The following is a 25293-nucleotide window of genomic DNA, read 5'->3' on the forward strand; positions in this document are numbered from 1 at the left end:
AATGTTATACAGTAAACTATAATTTCCATCTAGATGAAATGCTAAAAGTGACTATTATATTTATTTTCATAAGGATGAATATCAAATTATAGAAATCATCTAACTTTTGTTAATGTATACAAATCTATATCAGCGTGCGCCATGTATGCATTAAGCAAACTCACTTTGGGTGACGCTTTCTTAAAACAACAAACTTTGCAAGCCGTTGCTTAGTAACGCGTAGCGACGATTGTTATTAACATGGCGGAATAAATTGTTTGTCAAATTAATTATTTTAATATATTGTTATATATCGAAAATATTACAAATATGAGAAAAAAAAAGTATCCTATGTTCATCCCGAGACCCTCAAGTATCTCTATATGAGTATTTTATCACAATTAAATTAGCGGTTTGGCCCTGATTGCGTAAAAGACAGACAGACAGACAGAGTTACTTTCGAATTTATAATATAGGTATGGATATAGATTCTCCTCTTGCAATACAGATGCAGTTGTGTGGAAGAGTATTTTAAAATAATATCAAATAACTAAAAACATCGCAAAAAGAAAAAAAGGGCAGAAAAGGGCATGTCCGTGGTGTGTTTTATTTAATAATAAAAAACGCAATCTCAGGAACACCTGGTTCAAATTGAAAATTCTCGTCGTTTTGTAGTCTATATCTCTCCAGTCTATATATAGAAGGAAGGGTAAAGGTTATATTGCATCATACTCCCAATAAGAGCGAAGCAACGAAAAATGTTTCAAAAACTGGAGAGCTTGGAAACTTCTAAGAGTTCTCATAGTTATTTCCATTCTATCAAGCCCGCAAATACTCTCTCCCCCCTCAGTGTGGTGATAAATAAAAAGCCTTATTGATATGTATGTACCTCTCTGTATATTATGTACGTAACAAGCCTTTAAGTTTTTATTTATATTTATTGCGAAGGATACATTCGAAGAGGTTAGTAGTTCATGACATTCAACCGTAAACCATTAGTCAAAATGATGTATACCGCTACTGACATTTACTTCTTTAGAGGTCTCTGTCAGTTGTGTTTGGAAAGTAAAACGTCAGCTTTGTGAGTGTAATTAGGTACTTAAATATACTTGAAGGCTTAGTTAAGCAAATTAGTTGATCTATGCAACCATAGATTTTTTAATTTATTATTTGAATGCATTTAAAGAAGCCGTTATGGCACAGCATGATTATAAATCCCGCCGTTATGGTTTTAATTCTGATTCTGTAGAATAAAACATTTTCATTTGATCGCCCTATTAAAATGAAAAATTGGATGTAAAGTGGGGAATAGTGTCCTAACACTGGTTTTACTACCTTACTTTATGCGGAATATAGCGAAAAAAAAAATTAAAATTGAAACCGCCTATCTAAAAGGGCAAACATTAGTTCTCTATACACGTAGCTTCATTTCATTTCATTTGTCACCGTTGCGTCGCTGACATCAACGTCTCTATAGGGGGCTCTTTGATGAATTGCTTAGCAAAAACCTTCGATGACAACTCGGAAATGGGCTTTCATTTCCTAATATATAGTACAATGGGATTTACATATAATGGTTGTACCAAAAATATACCTAGAGAGCTTCAAGTTAGGGTTAAGCATAGGAAGAAAAGAACGGAATAAATAATAAATACATGAAAATAAATTTTGTAATGTGTTTGACTGATTGTGATTGTAGTGGGGGTTCAATCTCATTTAAGTATTATATTGATTATTTTTTATATTATGTTTTGGAGCGGTGTCGTTAAAATTCGGCGTTAGGTTACGCCAAATTTAATCTCGAATTTGCTACGAATCTTTCATAATTATCAAATAGATTTAATTATATGAAGTTAGTTATATAATTGTGTACATATAAAGAATTGTGCCGATAAAATGATGTGCAATATTTCTTCCAGTGTAAGTATTAAATGTTCGCCAATTTTTTTTCGCGACCAACGTTCAATGCTCGATAATGTGACTATGTATGGTCCAAGTCAGAAAATTGTGGTGGCTTATTCTTTTTATATTAATTTGTGCATTGAAATGAATTCAGAATGTTGCTGGTAGAATCTTATTAATGTTTTCATAGTAGTGTTTTTTCACGCTATAACCCTCAAATGGCAGGTTAAGCGGAGGGGAGCTATTATTAAGACACACCGTTGCTCACTTTTCGCCCAATTTTACAGGCGTTACGTTTTGAGTGTTCGTGGTTGACGCCGCGCTTTGTCGTAATAGCAGAGCGAGAAAATATTTAAATTCCTCGAGAAGGAATCGAAATCACAATCTTCGCGCTTACAGTTGAATTCTGAGTTGCTGCGCTACGACGACTTAACAATTATCTTTAATTTAGGAAATTAGAAACACCATTAGGTGTTTATTTAAACGCCCACGCTTATGCTTTCAACTTCTCATTTACAGTTAAGGGCCCTGACCACGTCTATATGATTTAATAGGCTCATCCGTCCGGATATTGTTGTGACATGTATTAACCGACCAATTTAAATGTGCCTGCGACTCTTGCATATCTAGTGTAATTGGATAATTTTTCGTTTGTCAGCGTAATATAGATAATGTATGCAAATTGCTGTTACGTGTCGTTTAGTTTTACTTTTAACCAGGTACAGTTAGGTTGACGAATTGTGGCCGCCCTGAAGTTAGCTGCAGATTTAATTTTAAGTATTTTTTTTATTTTTGTACATTTTTTTATCTAGTGCACAATGTGCAATAGTTCCGAAAGACCGACTTCAGGGCGGCCACGACTCGTCGAACGTACTGTAGATATTTTTTTAGGTCAATGTGCTAGCTAGATCTTGAATGTATGAGTGTAATAGTTATTGTATTAATATGATAACAGTGATTCATATATGAAGGAAGTTGCTTGTTTGGTCTAACAGGTGCGAAATGCGTGGGTGTAGGTAGAGAGATTAATTACTTTGTTAGCTGTATAGGAATTTTGCTGTTTTTAATAAGTAGGTATAAGTTAAGTTAAGTAAACATAAGTTTTCAAATGGAAATAACTGAGAATGACGTTGACACATGACATGTTCTGACTGCAAGTCGAGTGTTTTAAATAGAAATGTTTAACGTGATCTCGATCGTTTTGAATATAGACATCCCTCATAAATAAATATATATATGAATATAGACATCCCTCAAAAAATCAGCAATTCGAGTAAGTAGTTCCTGAGATTAAAGCGTGCAATCAAATAAACTCTTTAACTTGAGATAAATATAATAATATACATTTTCAGTATTTCGCCTATTTATTTATATTGTATTATACTAACAGAAAAAGAAAGATCATATTATAGATTGTAGATGTAGAGCTCATCAAAGCAGCGCCATCTAGTTGTATCAAGAGTAAAGTATGAAACTTAATCAAAATAAAATCAGTTTCACGCTGTATCCCGCACACAGCATGGTAAGGAGAGGGAACCTAGTGTTAAGACACTCTGTTTTCCAGTTGGCCTTAATGCTTTTTTACAATATGCCATCTAAACAGATGTTCCGGGGAAATGTAATACAACGCCATGTGAAGATGTGTCCTAATAAATCATCTGGAAAATCGTGAAGCCGGCCAAGTTTGGACCAACTGGTAGCCTTTACTGCCTCGTGTCTGCTTCAATTATTATAATATATTTAGAATTATTAAATCTAGGATATATTTTTTGTTGTAATTATTAATATTAATTTATACAAAGTATAGAATATTTTGTTATAGACAGTTTTTAAGCTTCACGCTTTATCCCGCGTATTAGAGGAAACTTGGAACCTAGTGTTAAGATATTTCTGCTCCCCACGTCCCTCCGAATTCTGGAGACATTGCGTGTTGAATGCGAAACTTAACTCCGCGCTTTGCCATTACAAGAGCGAGGATATGAAAATATTAAACATTTTATCGTCAAGTATGTGAATATAGAAAGTGTTACTATTTAACTCATTCTCGAATGTATAAGTAAATCGAAATTGCAAATATCGACCGATGGGAAAATACGATGACTAGTAATGATAATGTAATTATTTTGAACGCACGTTTATTATTTTATTGGAGAATAAAGAAATAAAAGTCATTTGTTTTGTATTATATAGGAGAGATAGTGGTTAGTCATAATTTCTTAAGTAGAATCCTTTTCATTAATACTTCTGTAGTAATATTTATCCGTTAACTTTATTCAGGCTAATTAATCCTGGAGCAGGGCCACAAGCGTACTATAAGTGCAACAGCTTGTGGGTTCGATTCTGGTAACGAGGCAAAGCGTGGCAAATGAATGCCTCCAGAACGTGGCGGAAAGTGGGGAACCAAATTGTTTTAACACTATGTTTCCAGGTTCTCTCCGCCTAAGAAATAAAATTTTAAAACTTTACATTTATAAATATACTGCATAACACAGAAAGACTTCAACATAATCTGCGGTTATTCCTAGCGCTACATTAATCCCACATAAATCCTCTCTCAGTAACGAGCGTGTGCGAAGCTCTTAACTAAAGTAAGTTTCATATTTGTAAGCTGTTGTAGTATAGTTACTTGTATAGTTCAGTCGTTTTGTAAGCAAAAGTACGTTAGAATTGCATCTCATTGAAAAATCGCCCCGAAGTGTTTTTACTGTCGGTCCGTGAATAGACGTCTCGTTTCAACAATGGAGGCAATAATATTTCAAATTTGGAATCTACGGTGGATCTGACGTTTAGTTAGTCTTTAGTGTTGTCACAAGTAATAATATTTTAGGGATGTTTTGTTAAGGAATACTCTACATATTTACACGTGAAGGATAACCCCTCAAACTATACTACTTCTATTAAAAAAGGTAGTATAATATACTACCTTTTTAATAAGGCGGATTTTTGCCCTTCTGTAAAATTTAGAAAATGTAGACACGTTCATCTGACTCTTATGCCGCGATACATACAATATATCCTTAAGAGTCATTCTTTCACCAATTTGACTATAATTGTTTAATCTTAAATGGTACTTTTAACGTATTTACGCTATTTCTTAGTAGAGTTAATGGACGTATAAAAATAAGATAATGGCAGAGATCTGGTGATAATAGATCTATTTAGCTTTCTCTTTATTTTATTATTTTACATTATACTTACAAAAATATCAATATATCTATGGAATTTCAAATGTAGCGAAATCGCTAGAGACGTAGTCGTTGCGTGAATATTTTAACTCCTGCCTTACATTGTACGAGCGCGCCGTGAATGGCAGCTTTAGAACGTGCTTAAACTGCATCTACACGATGCGACGCGAAGCGGACAAAGCGTCTATTGTCTGTGCGTTGATTGTAGTTTTTTTTGTGCCATTCGATTTGGAGCAATATTGTTTTTGTTTGATTTTATAATGATTTTGGTGTTTTTTTTTATTTGGCGAAGTTTTTTTTATATCTTTGTTTAAGTTTTACTAACGGTTTTTTTTTCAACTATATTTATTAAATTTGATGTACATTCTATTTCATTAACCATTATGGTATGGAGTAAATTAATCACCTCAGTGGACGGTTGGAATCGCTTCTTGCTCGCGAGATTTTCCTTCGCTCTGGTAACACCGCAATGAAGTACGGCGTTTAGTTCCGTAGCTCAACATGGAAATTGGGTGATGCATGGGGAACAATGTCTTAAGACAAGGTTCCTCTTGCCTGCTCTTCTTTGTTTCTTTGTTTGAATAATAAACATTAGAAAAAAAAACACCATAGATAACATTGCAAGTATTCAAATGCTAACATTTACCATCGTTCCTACTTAAACCAGTAACTGGGTTAGTCCCATTTCGAAAATTGCAGACGTAAATGGCTATGCATTTCTGAAGCCCCTGAAAGGGCTCGAATGTTTTAATTGCTATCCTTTCAGGTTTCACCTATTTTCTTACGTCGGTTTTCTGTTGGTAATGTACGAGAAGGAAAATTGTGTAAAAATTGTATGTATGGATATTTTTTGTATGATGTTAGTATTTTGTTTATGATTGATTTCATAGCTAGAAACAAGAAATTTGTTATGTTGTTAATTCCGAAGAAATGATTCAATGGAGATTCCATTAATGTTTTTTTTTTTTAGTTGTTTCATATGATTTTTTATAGTAGAAAGACATTCGTTTTTAAATTGTATTATCATTTCCGTTTTAACCTTATATTTGAATTCATCTAAGTAAAAAAAAATATTTTTTCTGTTTTAAGTATTTATATTATGTATTTGGCAGGTAGCTAGAAAAATAATAAATATAAAATGAAGTTAAATATTGCGACGTATCAAGAGTAAATATAATATAGCTACGATTATATTTCGCTTAAACAAATTTTATGCTTTTCAAGCTTTTTTAATAAGCCGTGCTAATAAAAGCTCACTATTTCAAAACCCTTATCAGTTCGTTGGCATATATAGCTCACATATATGTGCTGTATGTGTGTTCATTCGCCCCAATTCTCACAACGTTTAATATCCGTTATTGAAAAATATATATATGGACGATATCTTTACTCTTTGACTTTTACAGCTTGTTTCTATAGTTTCTGTTATATTGGTTTTTCAGTGCCTGATTACACGCTGTTCAATAATATTACGTTTTTTTTTTATATTATTTTTTATTGTAGTTTTATGCTGTATCCATATGCTAATACCAGGTTAGACAGAGGAAACCTAGTGTCATAACTTTAATTAATTTCGCACTTTAAGCTTAATTTTCGGGTCGCGCTTTGTCTTGTTACCAGACTGAAGAAATGAGAACAATTTATTTTCCCAAGTGGGAATCGATCTCACAACGGTCGCGATGTTACAGTCAGACGCTGTTCTACTGCGCCATGATGGCCTCAATGTTAATTGAAGACAAAATAATTGTGCAATGTATGCAATTTGCTTTAAATAATATCAGGTCTGTGACTTGTTAATAATAGTTTTTCTGTTTTTATTTCAGGTAAATATGACACTTTTTGTAAGTAATGGAGACATCATCAGTGGAAGTAATGACAAAATAAAAAAAGAAAAGGATATTTTGACTCAATCCAGACTCAACTCGCACATACAAGCAGCTATTCTTTATTAGGTGACTAACAGTTAACGCTCAAACAAAATTAAGAAACTTAGAAAATTGAAATTTAACATATACATACTATATAGGCTAGGATTTTTTCAAAATACCAATGGAAAAGATAAAGGCGAAATTTTCCATTTTACATCTGAAAGTCAACCCATAAAAAATGCATCACTAGTTAATTATAACACTTCATAATGACCACGAAATAATGAGAAAGTACAATTTAAGTAAATTATATTTCTTTAACGTTTTCTCAAAACAATAGAGCATCATACCATAAAATTATTACACGAACAATACCGTGCAGAAGAGCTTCAGAGCTTCAGAGCCGACCTCAGTTGAACCCACGTCAAAACAATTCACTAAAGACGTAATCTCTGGCCTGATACGTTATCACTGTACTTATCTTGATTATTTTTTTAGTTTAATCGCGTTAAGTTGTGTAGTTGGGATGCTTGTGGTTTTATATGACGGTTCTCAGTTCGAATCCCGTGTGGGATAATATTTATAATATGGCGTTGAATTCTGCCTATGTGAACAGGATATAGAAATCGAAGTATTATGTTATTTTTGGATAAGGGTTTACCCTTACTTACTTACTTTTTAAAGTTGTAATTGGTATTATTTTTATATATCATCACATATGTATAACAGGATAGGCAGAAAAGGATTCCAAACTTTCCGCCCAATTGTCAAGACTACGTTTTAAGAAGTTAAACTTAAGGCTGCGCTTTGTCTTGTTATCAAAACGAGGAAATGTAAATAATTCATTTCTATTAGTGGTAGTCGAAACCACAACCGTCTCATTTGCGCTCAGAAGCTCTTCCGCTGCGCCACGACGGTCCTAATACAACAATCAGGAGTGTGGAGAGCACAGGGTTTTGCGACTAAACCCTGTACTCTCTTCAACTTCAATTAATTAACATAGAATAAATAAATATGCCTTCTTTTTTTACTTCGTGATGCTTCGATGCTTCAATGACTTTAATAATCGTGAACTAATTTAGCACGCACGTATCTGTCTTAATGTTCCCGTGGGATAATTAAATAGCGGGCTTTGCCTGGTACAACTCTGATGAATCAATAGTTTATAACTCTAAATTGTAAGCAAGAGATTGTGGGTTCGATTCTACTCACGACACATATTTGTATCACTTCCATAATTATAATAAACCTTCACGTTTTATCCCGCATGCCTTATTGAGAGGCAGAGAGAACCTAGTGACTGTTGGGTGGCGGACAATTAATCGGGCAATATGGGGACCATCGCGTTGTCAGTCAGGAGCTGTGACGATTATTTTATACTGATTAGATTATAACTTCATTATAAAACTTAACTTCTATTATGGATGGACAGGAATTAATATAATATGTGATTCAAATTCAACTTGTACGTGAGAATTTTTAATAATACATTTTTTTCTCAAATACGCGGCACTTCAGAGACGTGTCGGTCGTTGTAAAGGCGCTTTCGCTATACACGGTCCGTGTAAGTTTTATTAATAACATTTTAGGTTCGTGTGGGAGTGGCTTTGAGAATTATTAATAATGAAAAATATTTTTCATATATTTTCATTGAGCTTGATATAGTTGGGTTTTGAAATTTTTCTTAAATTATAATCTGAATTTCAATTTGCGTATTTTACAGTTAAGCTTATTTGATCGTGCTTCAACATAGTGTTCCCATTCGAATCTCACTTTCCATCTATAAATGCGAATATCCCAAATGGAAATTGAACCTGCAACCGTCTATCTAGTCTAAAACGTTGAGATTTCGAAAAATAAAAGCAAATATTTACCTACAAGTGAAAATATTAATCGTTCGTATAAAAGTTTTGAGTATTTAAAAAGCTTTTTAAGCATAACTAAAAGTTTAAATCTGAACTGACGTAGTTAGTAACTGGCAAATATAAAATCACACGTCGTGACAACTTCCTCTCGCGGGATTTATTTCAATAAAAGTTCGTATTGTATGGTGTAAACATTGTCATATAAAAGTGGAGTGTGCAGATGTGCTACTGAATTTATTGTGTGTTTGTTATGCTGTTGTTCTATAGGCATATTTTTAAATTTTACTCTAGGCAGAGGGAACCTGGGAACCTAGTGTTAAGTCATTACTTTTCCATTTAGACACTTCCATTCCACACTTTTCGCTGAATTATGGGATCATTGCGCGCTTTATCTTTTCACCAGAACGAGAAAGTTAACTTTGTATACAAAATATGATACGAATTAAACGTTAAAATTAGCATTATCTAGTACTATTAGAAATCAAATAAAAAAAATAATTTAGTTTGATGCGTCAATGTGCTATTAACTAAATAACGGGTTACTTAATTAAATACTAAATTAAAATTAAGTTTGTTTAAAACCAACATTAATCACTTTCCTCAATCTTTACTTGATCCATACATTATTCCACTGTCAGGATTTAATACCAGTTTTCAGGTTTTGACCTTAATCTGAACACAACTGTTAATTACACATGAAATGTATGGTATGAAAATATTTACATATTAAAATTCACCGTTGAAAATTAAAATTTCAAGATCTTTTTTAAGTGTCTCTTTCGTGATATATTGAATTTTGTTTTAGTTATAAGTAATTAAAATTAAGCTAAAGATAAATAAATTTGAAGTTTACACTTTAAAAACAATTCAATATTACAATTCATTTCAATTTTAATTACGATCGATTTTTCATTTTTACCAATGTCTCTTAGAGACAATAAATTATAATTATAACATTTTTTACAACTTATCTATGTTAAAATTTATAAACACTGTCTCTTAGTCGTATAAACAAATCAGTTTTTGTCTCATTCTTGCTCCATACATCCCTCTCACTTCCGTTCTGTGTTTACAATTTCCTCTCAATAGTTAGTTGGCCGCGTTCTCTGCGCACACGCAGACGTATCGATCTTTAATATTTTAAATATAGATCGATGATCTATAGATCACTGTTCTATAGATCATTTAATATTTGTGTTACGTGTTGACAAGGATCCATTGTGTTTTGTGGAATGCAAGTGTTAATTATTGTGATTGTATAATTTTATTGTTTAATGGGTTCTTTGGTGTGTGTATGAGGTTATTGTTTTTTTTGTATGGCAAAGCTTTTGTAAGTACATTTAGGGGAAGCTAGTTCTTTTTTTATTTATGTGTAATTTAAATACTTTTTTTTTTTAAAATTAAAACTAGTCTTAATTCGAATGCTACACATCGTTCGTACATGTTTTTTTAATTATTAATTATGGAATTATTAATAGTAAATTATAACGAACTAGCAGATGTAAGTTAAACGTAATAAATAACTTTACGATGTAGGTTATAGTTACAGTTAAGTCGGCAGTTAAAACTGCTGCATCCACACCTGTCAAACTACAGTAACTTAAAGGAGGTAACTCGATTATTCTGTGAGTGAAACAGTAATTTTTTAAAACTTTACCTTCTATTTTTATACTCGGTTAAGCCAGTCTTTTAAGTGTCGCTTTTTTAATATTTAACTGACTAATCGTCATCGGGTCTTCTCCATTCTATGTGACATTGGCGAAATGAACTGTCCTCAATTGGCGAGCCTAAAATATTTAAATGACGAGTATTGAGGTGGTCGTGGCGCAGAGCACACCGGGGTCGTGGGTTGGATTCCCACTCGAGGCAATGAAATATTTAATATTTTCATTTCTTAATTCGGGGAACGGGATAAAGCACGAAGTTGAGTTCCGCAAGTCAACACGCAATACCTCTAGACCTCGGCGAGAAGGGAACGGAGAGTCTTAACAATAGACTCCGAGGTTCCCTCTGCATACCCTGGTATGTGCGCTATACAGCGTGAAGTAAAAAAATGACTTATAAGCAACATGTACACAATACATTTGTGATATCAATTTCAACTGAATCTGTTATTTCTATATTTTCTTACATATAATTTGTTTGTTAGGTTATTTACTAGGTTTTCTGCTCATGTCTTTAAAGAATTTTTCTATGTAGTAATTTCAATAATTGATAATGTTTTTGCCAAACAAATTTGATCTTACTACAGCGTCGCACAGCTGCTTGGCAGATGCTAAGAGAGAGATCTCGATAACTTGAACGAAATATGCAGTTTTTTGTAATATTCTATGAATTTGTTATTATCTGAGTTGTTACTTGTGTCGGTCAGTCGCTAGTGAATTAGATGACTAAGACGAAGGTCGTCTGTTCGATTCCCGTTCACGTTACATGTTTGTGTGATTAACCTACATTTTTTGCTCTTATTAACATAGCGCAGGCATAGCCTAATTTCGATGAAAATACTTTGTTTTTTATTTTCGAGTTATAATATATTTCCCATAATGAATAATGAGAATGTTTATTAGGTTAATTATTTATCTACATGGTAAGTGGGTGTGCATATGTAAATACATTTAGTGTGGCCGAGTTTCTTTAGAGTGGTTGTGTATTCAATAAACACTATTCTATTTTATATATTCTAAAGTCTTTTAAGCTCTAACTTCTTTAAACTATTTAACGCTGTCCGCTTTATACATGTATGTATGTATTTCACAACCAAAGTTTTAAATTAATTATACAACTTTGTTGTACCTACTGTATAAGATAACATTGTATCAAGCCAATGTCATTATGAGGTAAATTAATGTTCAGTAAATCCTCTAAAGGATAATCGTATTAGTTAATTCGATATTGAACGGTTTTTAACCAATCAATGTTAGTGTTTTTGTTTTCCTTTGGATATCCATTGAAAGTATTAAAAATATTAAAATATCGTACAATTTTTTTTTCACCTGAGAATGGAATAATACTGAAAATGTTAAAAATAATTTTAATATGTTCCCTTTACGTTGAATGTTTTTTAAGTGAAAGTAAAAATCGTGTCAAAAAATTGTTACGATATTAAAAAGTATTAAAATAATACAGCGAAAGTGACGACTTTCTATTATTTTATTTTGTTTTTGTACAATATGGAGTAAGTATCGATTAGGTACTGTTTCTCATTTCTCATAGATTCTTGAAAATTGCATATCATTAGGTTGGGTGGTGTGGACACAAAAATATAAATATTAAAGTAGAATCTATGTAACGGGTATCAAGCCTATAATCTTTTTATCAGACATTTTCGACTGCGCCAGGATAGCATCATCATGTCTTACTATTTAATTCTTGTTCTACATACATCAACTTTTTCACACGGACGCGTAAAAGTGAATGTACCAACAAAAGTTAACTATTCTTCCAATAAGAGAAGTTATAATGGTAAATATTAATTGAGGTCGCCGTGCCGCAGCGGCAGATTGTAAACGCGACGGTTGTCACTTCGATTCCGACTCGAGGCAAGGTTTCCCTTTTCCTATGTGGGAAAATATATGAATTTATAATATACAAAAACTTTTTTTATGTACCTATACCCGCAAAAGTGAATGTATGTGAGGTAGGCACATATAAAAGTTTGCCATTTTTATAACAAGTGAAATGGTAATACCATCGAATATGTTGAAGTATGTATATAGAGGTATTGATTGCATTCTCGTTTCATTGACCCACATGTCATAATTGGTCTGGTGCGTCTCTGATGTGCGTCATATTGGATGTACGGACGATTTGTGTCAATCGCTATGTGTGTATTTCCTTTTTTTGCTTCACGCTTTATCCCGCATATAGTAGGGAAGATGAAGGAACCTACTATTAAGATACTCCATTTCCAAGTTTTTTTTTCACGTGTGATTTTAAGGCTGTTGCGGTGGCACAACGTTTGACTCAAGCGGGAATCAAGTCCACGACCGTCGTGTTGTGAAATTAATGGTTTCCCGTTCACTCGGGAAATGAATTGTTTGTATTTCCTTGTTTTATTTATATTCCAGTGTATAAATTACCATATCCACTCCACTATATATACAATATGCATATCACTATATACGCAATGTCTCGAAAATTCGATCATGTGGAATGGAGTGTCTTAACACTATTTCCCTTTGCGTAATATCCTGCCATATACGGAGCATATGTGAGCGGGACGCGAGCTTGAATCAAAAACTTTACCTTTAAATTTTCTAACACTCTATTACTATCATATATATTTATTGGAGGTGCATAGGTATCAATATCGGAAATAGCACCTACAGTTCCTCATCAGCGCCCACAGTAGTTCAGTTCGAGTTTCTATCTCCGTACAGAGGTCGGGCTGTTGCGGTTTGTGTTAGCAACGACAATCTGAATTGCGTACAACATAATTATACTACTAGTTTTTTTTTTTTTTTATTGTGAAATAATCTTTTAAATTTGTATATTTTTTTACGATTTTGATTTTTTGGGTGTGGAGCCGAAATTCATTTCCGGTTTATTTTTGTCTGTAAAGTAGGTTATTTATTATGTAATCTTATACTAGAATCTGCTACAAGTAAAAGCTTTTCAAAAAATAGGAGGAACAACATGGTACGTGATGTACGCTTCGTCAATGTGGTCAGAAAACAGAGCGCGGCTTGGAGTCCCGACACGATATATCTTAATATTATATCGACGGTAAATGGGAAATAAAGCGACTTAACACTAGGTTCCCTTTGTCTATCCTTCTAAATACAGGATACAGGTGAAGCTTAAACAAATAAAAAAATATTTCTTAAATATGCGATTTTATTCAGCATAGCTTTACATGAAGCGGGTCTTCGCTCACTGAAAATGAATCTTGATTCAAATGAGTTCAGATTTGCATTTTTGAAATACCTACGTTGAAGTGAAAAAGTCTGCCCACTTGAATTATTAAAGCCGACCCATCCCGTGACATTGTAGTCTCGAGTTATGGTTCTGACGGTCTGTAGTAGGTAGACCTGGTTAATTTTTTTCTAGAATAAGCTACTAAATTTTTATTGGCTTGGAAGTTATGTATTTTGTAGAGCTCGACTTCGCTCTCATGGTCTAATGGAAATAGACTATATTCTTTAAGTATATTAGTATTATTAATGTAATTTAGTCTTTCTCCATAAATGAACTACTTATCTGATATAAAAAATATTTTTTAAACTGGAACCGATAGTTACTAAGATTAGGGCGTTCAGTTAAACAAACTATTCAGCTGTATAACATTAGTAGAAATTATTTTGTACCTGGTACGTATATCATAAATGTTTTAGCATTTTTTTAAAATAAATTAACGTAGGATTTGGAGTAAAATTGAAATAAATTTTAATTAAAAATTAAACTCCAATTCCCTTTATGATTACATAAAGTACTTACTTACTTTACGTAACGTAAGTGGTATGGTGACAAGATGTGTAATGTCTCTAGATAAACGGTAAATGAAAAACACAGTAGCACCACTTCATTTACTTTCTGTTTACTAATTCTTATAATTGCTTTCTATATTGAAAATATCTACGAATTTAATAATCGCCAATCTTTCCAGTTGAAATGTTTCCTACGTATGGTCTCATATAACCCTATATATTAAGAACCTAAATACTCCCTTTATAGTGTATTCATAAAAACTTTAATGCATACTTAGAATTGCAACCTGAGAAGCATTTCACCGAGTTCTAAGCGCGAGTAGGTACCTTCCTACCTAAGACAATAACAACGGGACGGATAATTAAACAACTCCGGTCGTATATTATGTTTCTGTAGCTATATTTGTAGGAATTGTTTTCATTTGCTTGGTTGTTGGATACTTGCTTCGTATGAAATGATTAAGTATAGAAGTTTTTTTTTTTGGGAGTTCTCCCATGGATGTGATGCGAAATTAAGATATAATCCTAATGATAAAGCTAAAAAATTTTAACTAAACAGTCTAAAATGAAAATATAATTAAAAAACAAAAAACAAAAAGCCCGACTACATACAAATAAAAGGATAAAAAAAGCTCAATAATACATAATTAAGATTAACAGCCAGGATCTATTCTTCAAGCAATGAAATCTTCCCTAGGAATAAATTAAATAGAATTTTACATAGTCAGATTTTTATATTATTATTTTATATTTTAATAATGTTACTGAATGTATCTTGTTAGCAAGATAAAAAAAAATAAAACCAACTCGGAAAACTTGAAGTTTGAGTTACGTAAACAATTAGCGAACTTAAAACAAAATGTATAAGAAACCATATACATTCACAATATCAACAAGCAGAGCTTTTATTTACTTACGAGTTTCGTAATTGACTTTGCCATTTTGGCCAAATTTCCATTAGATGGGACGCGACTACACCGCCTACGCTTATTCGAGTGGGAAGGCTAGAATTAATAGAAGACCCCGTTTATATAGATGACAAGCAATCAAAACGCGGCTTCGCCCGCATAAACTTATTATGTTATATTATAGTCAAATTATATTTTTTTACATAAATTGTGTAGCCTGTGTGTTATTGTTATGTAATATCTTGATAACTGTGAAATTTTATCTAATTCCGTTTAGTAGTTATTGCGTAAAAGTGGAACAAACCTTTCTTAATTCATTTGTGAATTTTTCTTTGTGATGACAGATGGACAAAGTTTCTCTGGGGTTTTTTCATAAATATTTTGATTAAATAAGACTAACTTAAAACTCTCTAAGTATACAGATAAATATGTAAATGTTGAGTATCTATATATCTATAATTTATTATTAAGATTAGAGATTAGAGAGATTAGATTTTTGTAATTATTATTTTTGAATGCTTTTCTATTAGAGTTTAAACGATAGTTGTGTAATCGAAGACATTACTATTTAATTTTAATAAATACTACTAATACCATTTTTTTTGTTTTTTTAGTTATTTATTGTGTAAAAAATAAATAAATAAATAATACTCATTAAAAAAATACAATAAGTTCAAAGAACTAAAATCCAATATGCTCTATATAAACGGGGCTTAGTTAAGAGAGTTACGTCAATCCAACCATGCGTCGGCGATCGATGATCACGGATATGCCTATATTAGGCTTGTTCTGTTGTTTTTCGCTCTGATATCATTAGCAGCTCCCACTTTACATAATATGTAAATCTGGTATCCATTTCGTTACCATTCTTAATTGATGTAAATATTCATAGAGATCCGCTATTAGCCAGACAAGAACTCTATTTGTGTTAAATGTTAGTTTCCTTTTTTTTGTAGCTTCATGTTGTATGAACCTTACGTGGTGTAGAGACTGTAAATGCGTCATACGCTTGTGTCTCTACGATGGTTGTGGGTTTGATTCCCACACGAGGCAATGAAATATTTAGTATTTTCATTTTCTCGCTCTGGTAATGAGGAAAAACGCAAAGACCCTGCTAAGTGCAGGATGCAACGTCAAAATAAATAATAATAGTAATAAAATGCTGTATCTCGCATCAACTGGGTAAGGTTATAGATCCTAGTGTACAGACACTGCTTTAATCAATTTTGATGCATTGCCTGGTGTGGTTACAAGAGTAAATATAAATAATTCATTTATCTTATTAGGAAACGAACTCATAATCGTCGTTTTTACAGCAGCTGTGCCACTGCACCACAAGGGCTAATACTGTATTATTACTTGGAGAAACAACACAACACAACAGATTGTTCGGTAAATGTTATGGTAAATATCTTCCATGTTTAGATTACCCATTTGCAAAATGATGATTTGAACAACGTGATTTAGTAATTAAAGCGTTTATCCGCCCTCCTGACTGTTCATCACAAGAGTGCACCCCTTTAACGAAGGGAAGCGTCAATATGCTTCCGTAGGGGTGGGTAAGTGTAATCGATGTATTGATTTTTCATTAGGTATATGTAATAGAGCTTGAAGTAGTTTTATAATTATTGATTAAGTACCGTGGATTGTAAATAATATTGCAGAGCAGTGAAAAGGTTTTCAGTGAGAAATTCTGTTTTCCGCCCGAATTTGGGCCGTTGCGTTATGAGTCTTACCAGAGCGAGCAAATGAAAAAATGTTTTCAAATGTCGTACCCCCAACTGGAGTTCAAACCTACATCCTCGTTTACAATCAGGTGATATCCCACTACTGCACAATGGCATAAATAGATAAATCACTGACTTTTTTTCTTTATGAACAAAGAACAGCCTCTTGAGTAACATTTAAGTAGCACAACTATTACTATACACATTAAAATTTAATTTTTTACGTAAATTCTATAAAAAATATGATCACAATTCAATTGAAAATAACTCTCATAAAAGAATTTGAGAGCAAAAAATGTAAAAGTAAGTTTTAAATTAGTTGTGGCCACGTCTTGGGTTCATCTAGTCGCGCGTCGCCGTGACCAATCTGTGTGAATGCTGGATGATGAGTAACTTGATGGATGTTGGTTGTTGCTTGCAATTTACTTGGTATTTTGTATTAAATGGGATATTTGTGGGAGTTTTGTGGAAATATATGGAGAGTACAATGTTTAAGAGAGAGAGGAGAGAATTTTCACATGATGTTGAATGTCAAGTAAAACATAGATTAAAAGTATAATATTTTGATACAAATACGACGAATAATAAGTCGTTACAAGTTATCATCAGATATCAACGCTCTGGCGATAGTCAGGATGGACAGCATTAGCAATAAAAACAAAAATAAATGCCTTCAACACGAGTGCCCAATAAAGCTTTCCTAAAGCCTTGTAGCTAAGATCCAGTCCTTTTCTAACTTCAAAGGAACTAGCTTACCCTAGGATATACATTTTTAACGTACCTAATAGGACTTCTCGCTACAATTCAGATTTGCCCCAGTATTTTTCTTCAATTATACAAAGACGTTTCCGCATCAGCGCACTAGATGCTGTTACGGTTCGTCTCACACAAATCTCGGCTTTATGACCCTTATTTCAACATGCTACAGTTGGTTATTCCGCAAAATGTAGGCAATTGAAGCTACGGGGTTAACAACACTGCTCGCTACCACTTTTTTCTTCATACAGCTATCATAAAGATCATTTTCGCTCGGCAGGACTTATTGAAAATTTGTCAGGAAAGCCATTGTTAAATCTGCCGAGAAGGCTTACCTGGCTTAGTGAATTGCGGTGAATCGAAAGTTTTTTTTCATATAACGCCACAATGAGTGGAAGTACTTTAGTAGAGCTCCCACGAAAGGTCTGTGAATTACGCTCTCTTAGGTCTTGACAAGTTTGAATGTAACTTTTGTGTTGTTTCCTGAGGTTTTGGGTTAGTGGTGAAGTTAGGGAAGTTAAGTTTATTAGTCTGAATATCTACTTTTGTAGTACATCTTCCTGTTTTGTCTTGTTTTCGTGATTCAAATTGTAAAAAAATATACGGTTTTCTGATGAGACAAATCTCTTTGTTGAATTCCTCTTTTCAGCACAATATCTCGGATTTCTCAAAATATTAATTTTACTGTCTTATATTATATTGTGCTGTAAATATATTCTTTTTCTCAGCTTGACGCTGTATCGCATTCAGCAGGGTAGGCAGAAGAAACCTGCAAACCTGAGTTAAGACACTTACGTTCCCCACTTGTCGCCGAATTCTTGAGATGTTTTTGATTATGTATTGAGTGGCGGAACTCAACGTCGCGCTTTTCCTCGTTACCAGAGTAAGGAAATGAAAATATTAAATATATTTGTCCCTCAACCGTCACATTTATTTAACTTATAACGCCCTCTGTTAATATATTGTTCCATAATTAAGTTTATTGCTAATGATGTTTGGATCACATTGCCATACTTTCGTTACGCTTATTGTTAGATCAATTCTAAGTGGCCACTGTTTTTATGAAGGTCGGTGAAGGTTATTACGTTATTATCATAATATTATTGCCGCATTCCCACCTCGTTCACTTGTGTTGTATGTACGGTGGGATAATAAAATGGCGAGGCCGGCACGTAGCATATAAATATTTAGCTTGTTTGTTTCCTTTATGAAGGCCATCGTGGAGCAGTTGTGAGTTAGATTCTCACTCATAGTAATTATTTTCTTATTTGTAATCTGGTAAGTGAGGCGTTAAGCTCCGCCAACTAACACAGTGTCTCGAATTCATAGAGAAAAAGGAGATTGTCTCTGTTTGCCCTACTATATAAAAAATAGGCTTCAACTTGTAGGCTAAATAAATAAAAAAATGTTTATATTCTTAAGGTAAATTATCTATATTATGTCTGTTGCGCCTCTCTTATCTATTTTTTCATCTTCACGCATCTTGAATATCTCACGTGGCTATCAAAAGGCACGAAGTAACTAAGTGTAAAATTGCTTTTAATTAATATTATAAAACTTTTGAAGTATACTTATTTCTGTTATATTTTTAAGTTCCCCCAGGATCCTTCATATTGTAGGCAGAGGAAACATAGTGTTAAGAAACTTTGGTTCGCATTTTCCGCCAAATTTTCAAGAGATTGTGTGTTGAATGACGGAAATCAGCGTTGCGCTATTTCTTGTTACCAGAACGAGGACATGACAATAAAACATTACCCCAAGTGGAAATCGAACCCACAAACACTGGGCCACGACTGCCTCGTATTTTCTATTTAGAATACAATTTCTATTTAAAATATCAGGCACGTCTTGAAAAGTATTTTTATTTTTAGCTTTAATGCAAAAGTTTTGCTATTTTTAGCTTCGTACCTTTTATTTCTAACCTAATTCTTAAGAATCGAGACCAAAATTTGGTGAAACAACGGTTGTTAAAATAGACGTTCTATTATTAACTGTTTAGTAGAATATGTTTTCTTTCTCTTAATCATTAATTGAATACATATTAGGATTATCCATCTAATTTTACATAATATAGATATTTCTTTGACAAGGATATTTCACTTTTTTTCATACGCTAGGATGGTATTTTACAAAGTAAACTGAGATAATTTATATAGCGATGAATTACTACAACCTCTAGGCGTTGCGTTTAAACTCAGACGCTGTCTCTGCATCACGTCGGACTCTAATATATAAATATATATAAATATTACCCTGATTTGAATTTGAACCCGCACCAACACGCTTAGATATAACTTAATCAAATTATAAAAGGTTACTACAATTGTTTAGTATGGTCATGAGCAACGCTCGGCCATTGCACGTCTCGTGACGTACACGTATTGTCTTCTCATTATGTAACTACGTGGGGGGTCGCACTTTGTATGCTAAAAGTGCAGGTGTCAAGTGAATTTGCGCTCCTTGATGTTTGCTTGCCATTGACTTTGAAGGTGAGTCCTTGGTGGCGCAGTTTGGGGAAGAACTGTTGGTCGTTTCAATGTTATGTATTTTTTTTAGGTTTCAGTACGTAACAGGGTGGGGAAAGGGAACCTGGGAACCTTTAATGCGTATTTATAGGGGAACCTTTTAAACCTACACGTTGGTTCCCAGGCACTGGACTGCGTTCCTCACTTTACAACACAATTTGTGAATCCATGGAATACTAAGTAGTTTCTTCTCTCTCTCTATCTGACCTCTGAGCATACTTGTGGCTTTCTTTTATTTAATTTTTTTTTTGGCCCAACCGTATTCTCAATCTATATAATATAAAAAAAACCATCTCATAATAACTAACACAAAATTAGCACACACAAAATTAATAGACTAAGGAAGTTTAACTTAATTTCAACTATAATATATCATTTATGTACTTACATTTTTCATAATTAACCTGTTCTTTCATTCAAAGCGAAAACTAATAACACCATATAATTGAATGAACACATGAATCAGATAAACCAATAGACCGTTAAGCCACATTATGATAGATAAACGTTTCATTAGAGATATACTCGTAAACGTGGGAAGTTTAATTACCATATTTTTCACGCGCCATCGACACCACTTTGTGTTCACACTTTGTAGGCACGCGATGTTATTTCATCTAGGTGTTGTTTCTTTTGTTTTTTTTTGGTAACATTGAATTGAAGTGACTTAATGGGAACGGAGTATCTTAATATTGTCTTAATAGTCGGTTCCTTGCTCCTGCCTATCCTGCTGCGGGATGAAAAAATATATATTAAGCGAGTTAAAGAGATAATCTTGGGTTTTAGATATTGCATATTTGAGCGTTGCTTGATCTTGTGGCAGACACAAATTAAGATAGTATCCAGGATTTACCAATTTGATTTCTTCTTTGCCTTACAATGAAATGTGTACCCCAAATTTATACCTAATTGCCAAAGTTATTTGGCGATACTCCCGTTTTCAGCTTAAAAAAAGGATTAAATACTTTTAGTGTGCACTCCACTCCACTCCACGCTTCACGTGCCGCACTGACACGAGTGTGCGCAGGATACGGCCAATCATGACGTTTCCTTTGCATTATTACATGATAATTAAAGTTGCTTGGCTTCTTCTGTAAGTGAAATTGGTAGATTTAAGTATGGTTGCTGGTTTGTGGCTTGTAGTTGTAGGTAACCTAGCTTTGATAACAAGACATAGCACGGCGTTGAATTCCGCCACTCAATACGCAACGTCTCGTTAGTTGGGCGGAAAGTCATAACCAGAGCGAGAAAATTAAGTATTAAATAAATTCATTCCCCTCCCCAGTGGGAGTTGAACCCCCAAATGTCACGTTTATAGTCACAAACTTGTGCTACTTCACCACAACGTCCTCTACTCACTGAATTTTCTTTGTTAATTTGCCCCAAGATAAGGAAAATTCGTGAAGATTAAAAATGCGGGCATCATAATAGTAATTAGAATGTCAAATTTCTGCTTACTCTGTGCGGCGGTTCAGGCAGTGTTTTTATAGATCGGTCAGTTCAGTGTCAGACCTTTTCTTTTGTATAATAGGAAAATCATACTTAATTAAAAAAACAATTAAAAATTGATTACTTTTCTGTGATTTTTTATTACTTAAACTTAGTGTGGAAGATGGAAGACATAAGTGTCTTAATGGAAACAGAATGTCTTAACACAAGGTTCCCAAGTTCCCTCTGCTTATCGCTATATATGAGGTATGCTAGCGTAGAGCTAAAAAAATAATTACTATCGATTTATAAGCGAAAGAAATTTTATACACAAAAGGTCTCTTCCTGGTCGCCTTATTGCATATTTAACGTTCAATAATTATTATCGGCGGATATAATCAATCACGACGATGACTCGGAAGACTAAAGTTAACTAGCTGAGCGTTGAAAGTGACCTAGTTCTTTTTAAAATATGTTTAGGGGGTCTGGTATTTAGGGAAAACATTTTAAAATTAGTGATTAAATTTAGTATTTATTTTAATTTAATTATTTGTTATTTTCTCGTTTTACTAGTGTTATTATTAATAATATCGTTCAATTGGTGCAACAAGCTTAATTAAGTTATTACGCCTTTATATGTAATAGATGTAGATCAGATACTATTTGCACAGTGGCACAGAGTTTGACTGTAATTGCTATGGTTGTGGGTTTGATTCCCGCTCAAATGATATTTTCCTCGCTCTGGTAACTAGACCACCAGTTAAGTTCCGCCACTCTACTCTCTCTGTCTACCCTGCTATATGCGTGAAACAGCGTGAGGTCATTTATAATAGAATAAATATATGATCCATACATAGACAAATAGATAGACAGTTAGACAGTTATAGCTCTAGTCTCTAGTGCATGTCAACATTTTTATCGTAACGGGAGCGCAGGAATCCAAAGCGGAAATGGTGTCAAAACGCTGATAAGCCCTGGCGTGACTAACATTGTTAGCTTGTAACTAAAAACACAACTATTTTATTCTACTTTGCTTGCATTGTAACTATAAACATACCCATACTATCTTCACTAATAATTATGTAAAAGCTAAAGAGTTTGTTTGGTTAAAAGCGCTAAACTCAGGAACTACTTTTTGGAATACTCTTTTTGTTGTGTATATAGTCCATGTATAAAGAGAGGCTATATTTTCAATTTCGAATTTCGAAACCCTCAAGTCGGAGGGACCTCTGGTAAGTTTTTTAAGTGCTTTGACACTGAATTTTCTCTGCCTACTCTGCTGTATGACACATTATTAATTTATTACCAAAAAGATTTCTTCTATTCATGTTTAAATGTTCCATTGAAACTAAAACCGATTATACAACAATGAAACAGTTAATTAGTGGTTGTTAAAGGATTTTTATCTTTAACTTAATGAGTGTATTACATACTTGTTTGTTGACAAGTTGATAAATGGGTTCCGTATTGTCATAGTTACGTTATTTACATATTTATATTTAATACATTAATGTGTAAATATTGTACATCTATATCTATAAAGTTGAAGTATTTGTTTGGTTGAACACCCTAATCTCAGTAACGTTGTCGGTAACGTTAAGTAAGTCGATAATAATTATTAGGTTATTATAGGTTCGTTTCAATTATTGCTTACCCGTTTGATAATGCAGGCAAAGTCTTCGCTAAGAGCTAGTGTTAATATAAGACGCCCTTGTGATATTCAGCCTAGGATGTCTGACTATTAGCAATTGTTAGAAGTTTAAAGTTTGCTAGGAATAATAATTATAGGGGTTCCCTTGGTACGATAAGATAAAGTTGAGTTCCGCTTCATTGTATGGGTATGTACCTATATAGAAGTAGTGGATATTTTTTTTTAATTACTTTGTTCACTTATTTTTAATGTGCAATATTTTATAAAATTAAACTAAACTTATAAGTGCCTAAAAAAACGATTTTAACTCTGCTTTTTATTTGAAAGTAGTATTATTGTTTACACTCGTAGATAAAATAGCTATAATCGTATTTCGCAGATATAAATAAAAGAAATAAAACAGATTTCCTGTTGATTCATATTCGAGTAAAAAATTGCATTTTTATCGATGATTCTACAACTTTCAATATCTCGAGTGCCCTCTACTCGGTAGAAACAGTTCGTTCCGAGAAACGAGAGATTAAGTAGTCTACAAAGCTTTACAGAGTGGGATAACGTGTGAATTGTTTGTTTTTTTTCTGTAATGGTATATGTTTTTATTTATTTTATTTAATCTGTAGTCTATGGTCGTAGGTTCTTTTTTGTGTGATATTCTTGTTTTAACACATATTATGTTGAGGAAGTTATGGCACGACAGCAACAGTGTGTAACCGTGATACCGCGTTGGTTTGGGGTTCAAATCGTACTCAGAATTATTTTCAATGTCTGCTTTGATAATTAGACAGGGCGCTGCGTTCAGTTTCCACTCAACCTTACGATTGACGATTCTTAACATAAGTTCTCTCTGTCAAAAATGAAAAGAAATACAAAGTAATTAACTCTTGGAACATTTCTCATGCAGGTATAGATAACTATACTATACTACAGTTACAACCTAGATTGATTTTCTACTGCCGACCCGCTATCTGATTTCTCCGTTCACTTCACAGGGCCCAGTGGGAAGATCCATTCGCTTGTATCAATGGAATAAAATATATATTAGATTATACTAATAAATAGGTAAAAAATATCAACTCAGTTTTTAAAAGGAAATTCGTTTCGTTCCTTTGATTTCATGATATTCTTCTATTATTTATATAGATAGAAGTCGTAATTTCTCACTATGTTTATTTGACGATACTTAAATTAATTAGCTGCTAAAAACTGCAATTTCATCCACCTCTGGTCAGGATCGAACCTATAACCACTTCGTTTACAATCAAACACTACTTGTACGCCGTATTGATTTATTTGTTAAGTTAAATACACAAATTATCCCGTATGTGTGTTCAACATAACAAATAGACATTAAATGCAACTAAAGCTTCGCGGGCTTAACGAACGCTAGGAAATCAATAACTCGGTGATTAAGTCCACTCTTGTACTGTTATCTTTTTCTGTATATGTACATACGAGTATGTTAATATGGAAACCATGAATGGATTTCTTTTAAGTAATATTGTAAATTTTAATGTAATTTTATCTATATTTTAATATATGAAGTAAAACTTTGTGCTCCTTTTCTCGAAAATTTATTATTTAATTTAGAATGAAATTTGGCACAGTTATAGTTTACGTAGAGAAGAAGTGCAGAATGCTAATATTTCTTTTAAATAATGCATAAAAGATTAATAAAAGTAATAATACACACGTTTCAGTACATTTCGCAACATATACACTTTTGTATTTATAAAGTGACATACCCGTTGCTATGGCAACTCGTTTTATTATACCTAAGCGTTAACGGGTCCTGTGCTATTATTCATTCTGTTTAAACTTCTGACTGAATAGAGTTTAGCTTTGTTTAACCCTTTTTATTATTATCAATTTTCTAGTATTTGAAATATATGTATATTTAACTTGGAGAAATATAAAGAACTGTAGCTATTATCACACACGGTTATGCTTAGAAATGCCAGGTGGGTCTAAACGTGGACACAAATGTTCTTCCAATCGACTATAAGTACTGAAAAACTAAATAAATAGAATAAAATAGTCTTTAAACCTCCTTAACCTTGGTTAAACAAACCTGTT

At 33.1% G+C, this 25293-nt stretch overlaps 1 protein-coding gene across 4 annotated transcripts in view; it reads left to right on the plus strand.

Annotated features, from left to right (window-relative positions):
- The first annotated feature begins 9883 nt into the window (after positions 1–9883).
- Positions 9884–25293, plus strand: part of ena (ENAH actin regulator enabled) — a 39131-nt gene continuing 23721 nt past the window's right edge. The window contains exon 1 of one of the 4 annotated variants that reach the window (XM_085207177.1): positions 9884–10033. The gene's annotated coding sequence lies outside the window, so the exon portion shown is untranslated. Of the gene's footprint in view, positions 10130–25293 lie in introns of all 4 variants that reach the window. The other 3 variants (XM_085207110.1, XM_085207143.1, XM_085207212.1) reach the window with 3 other exon arrangements.

Source organism: Heliconius melpomene, chromosome 1, assembly GCF_056956725.1.
Source record: "Heliconius melpomene rosina isolate 202511_hmr_F chromosome 1, ASM5695672v1, whole genome shotgun sequence".
NCBI classification, from domain to species: domain Eukaryota; kingdom Metazoa; phylum Arthropoda; class Insecta; order Lepidoptera; family Nymphalidae; genus Heliconius; species Heliconius melpomene.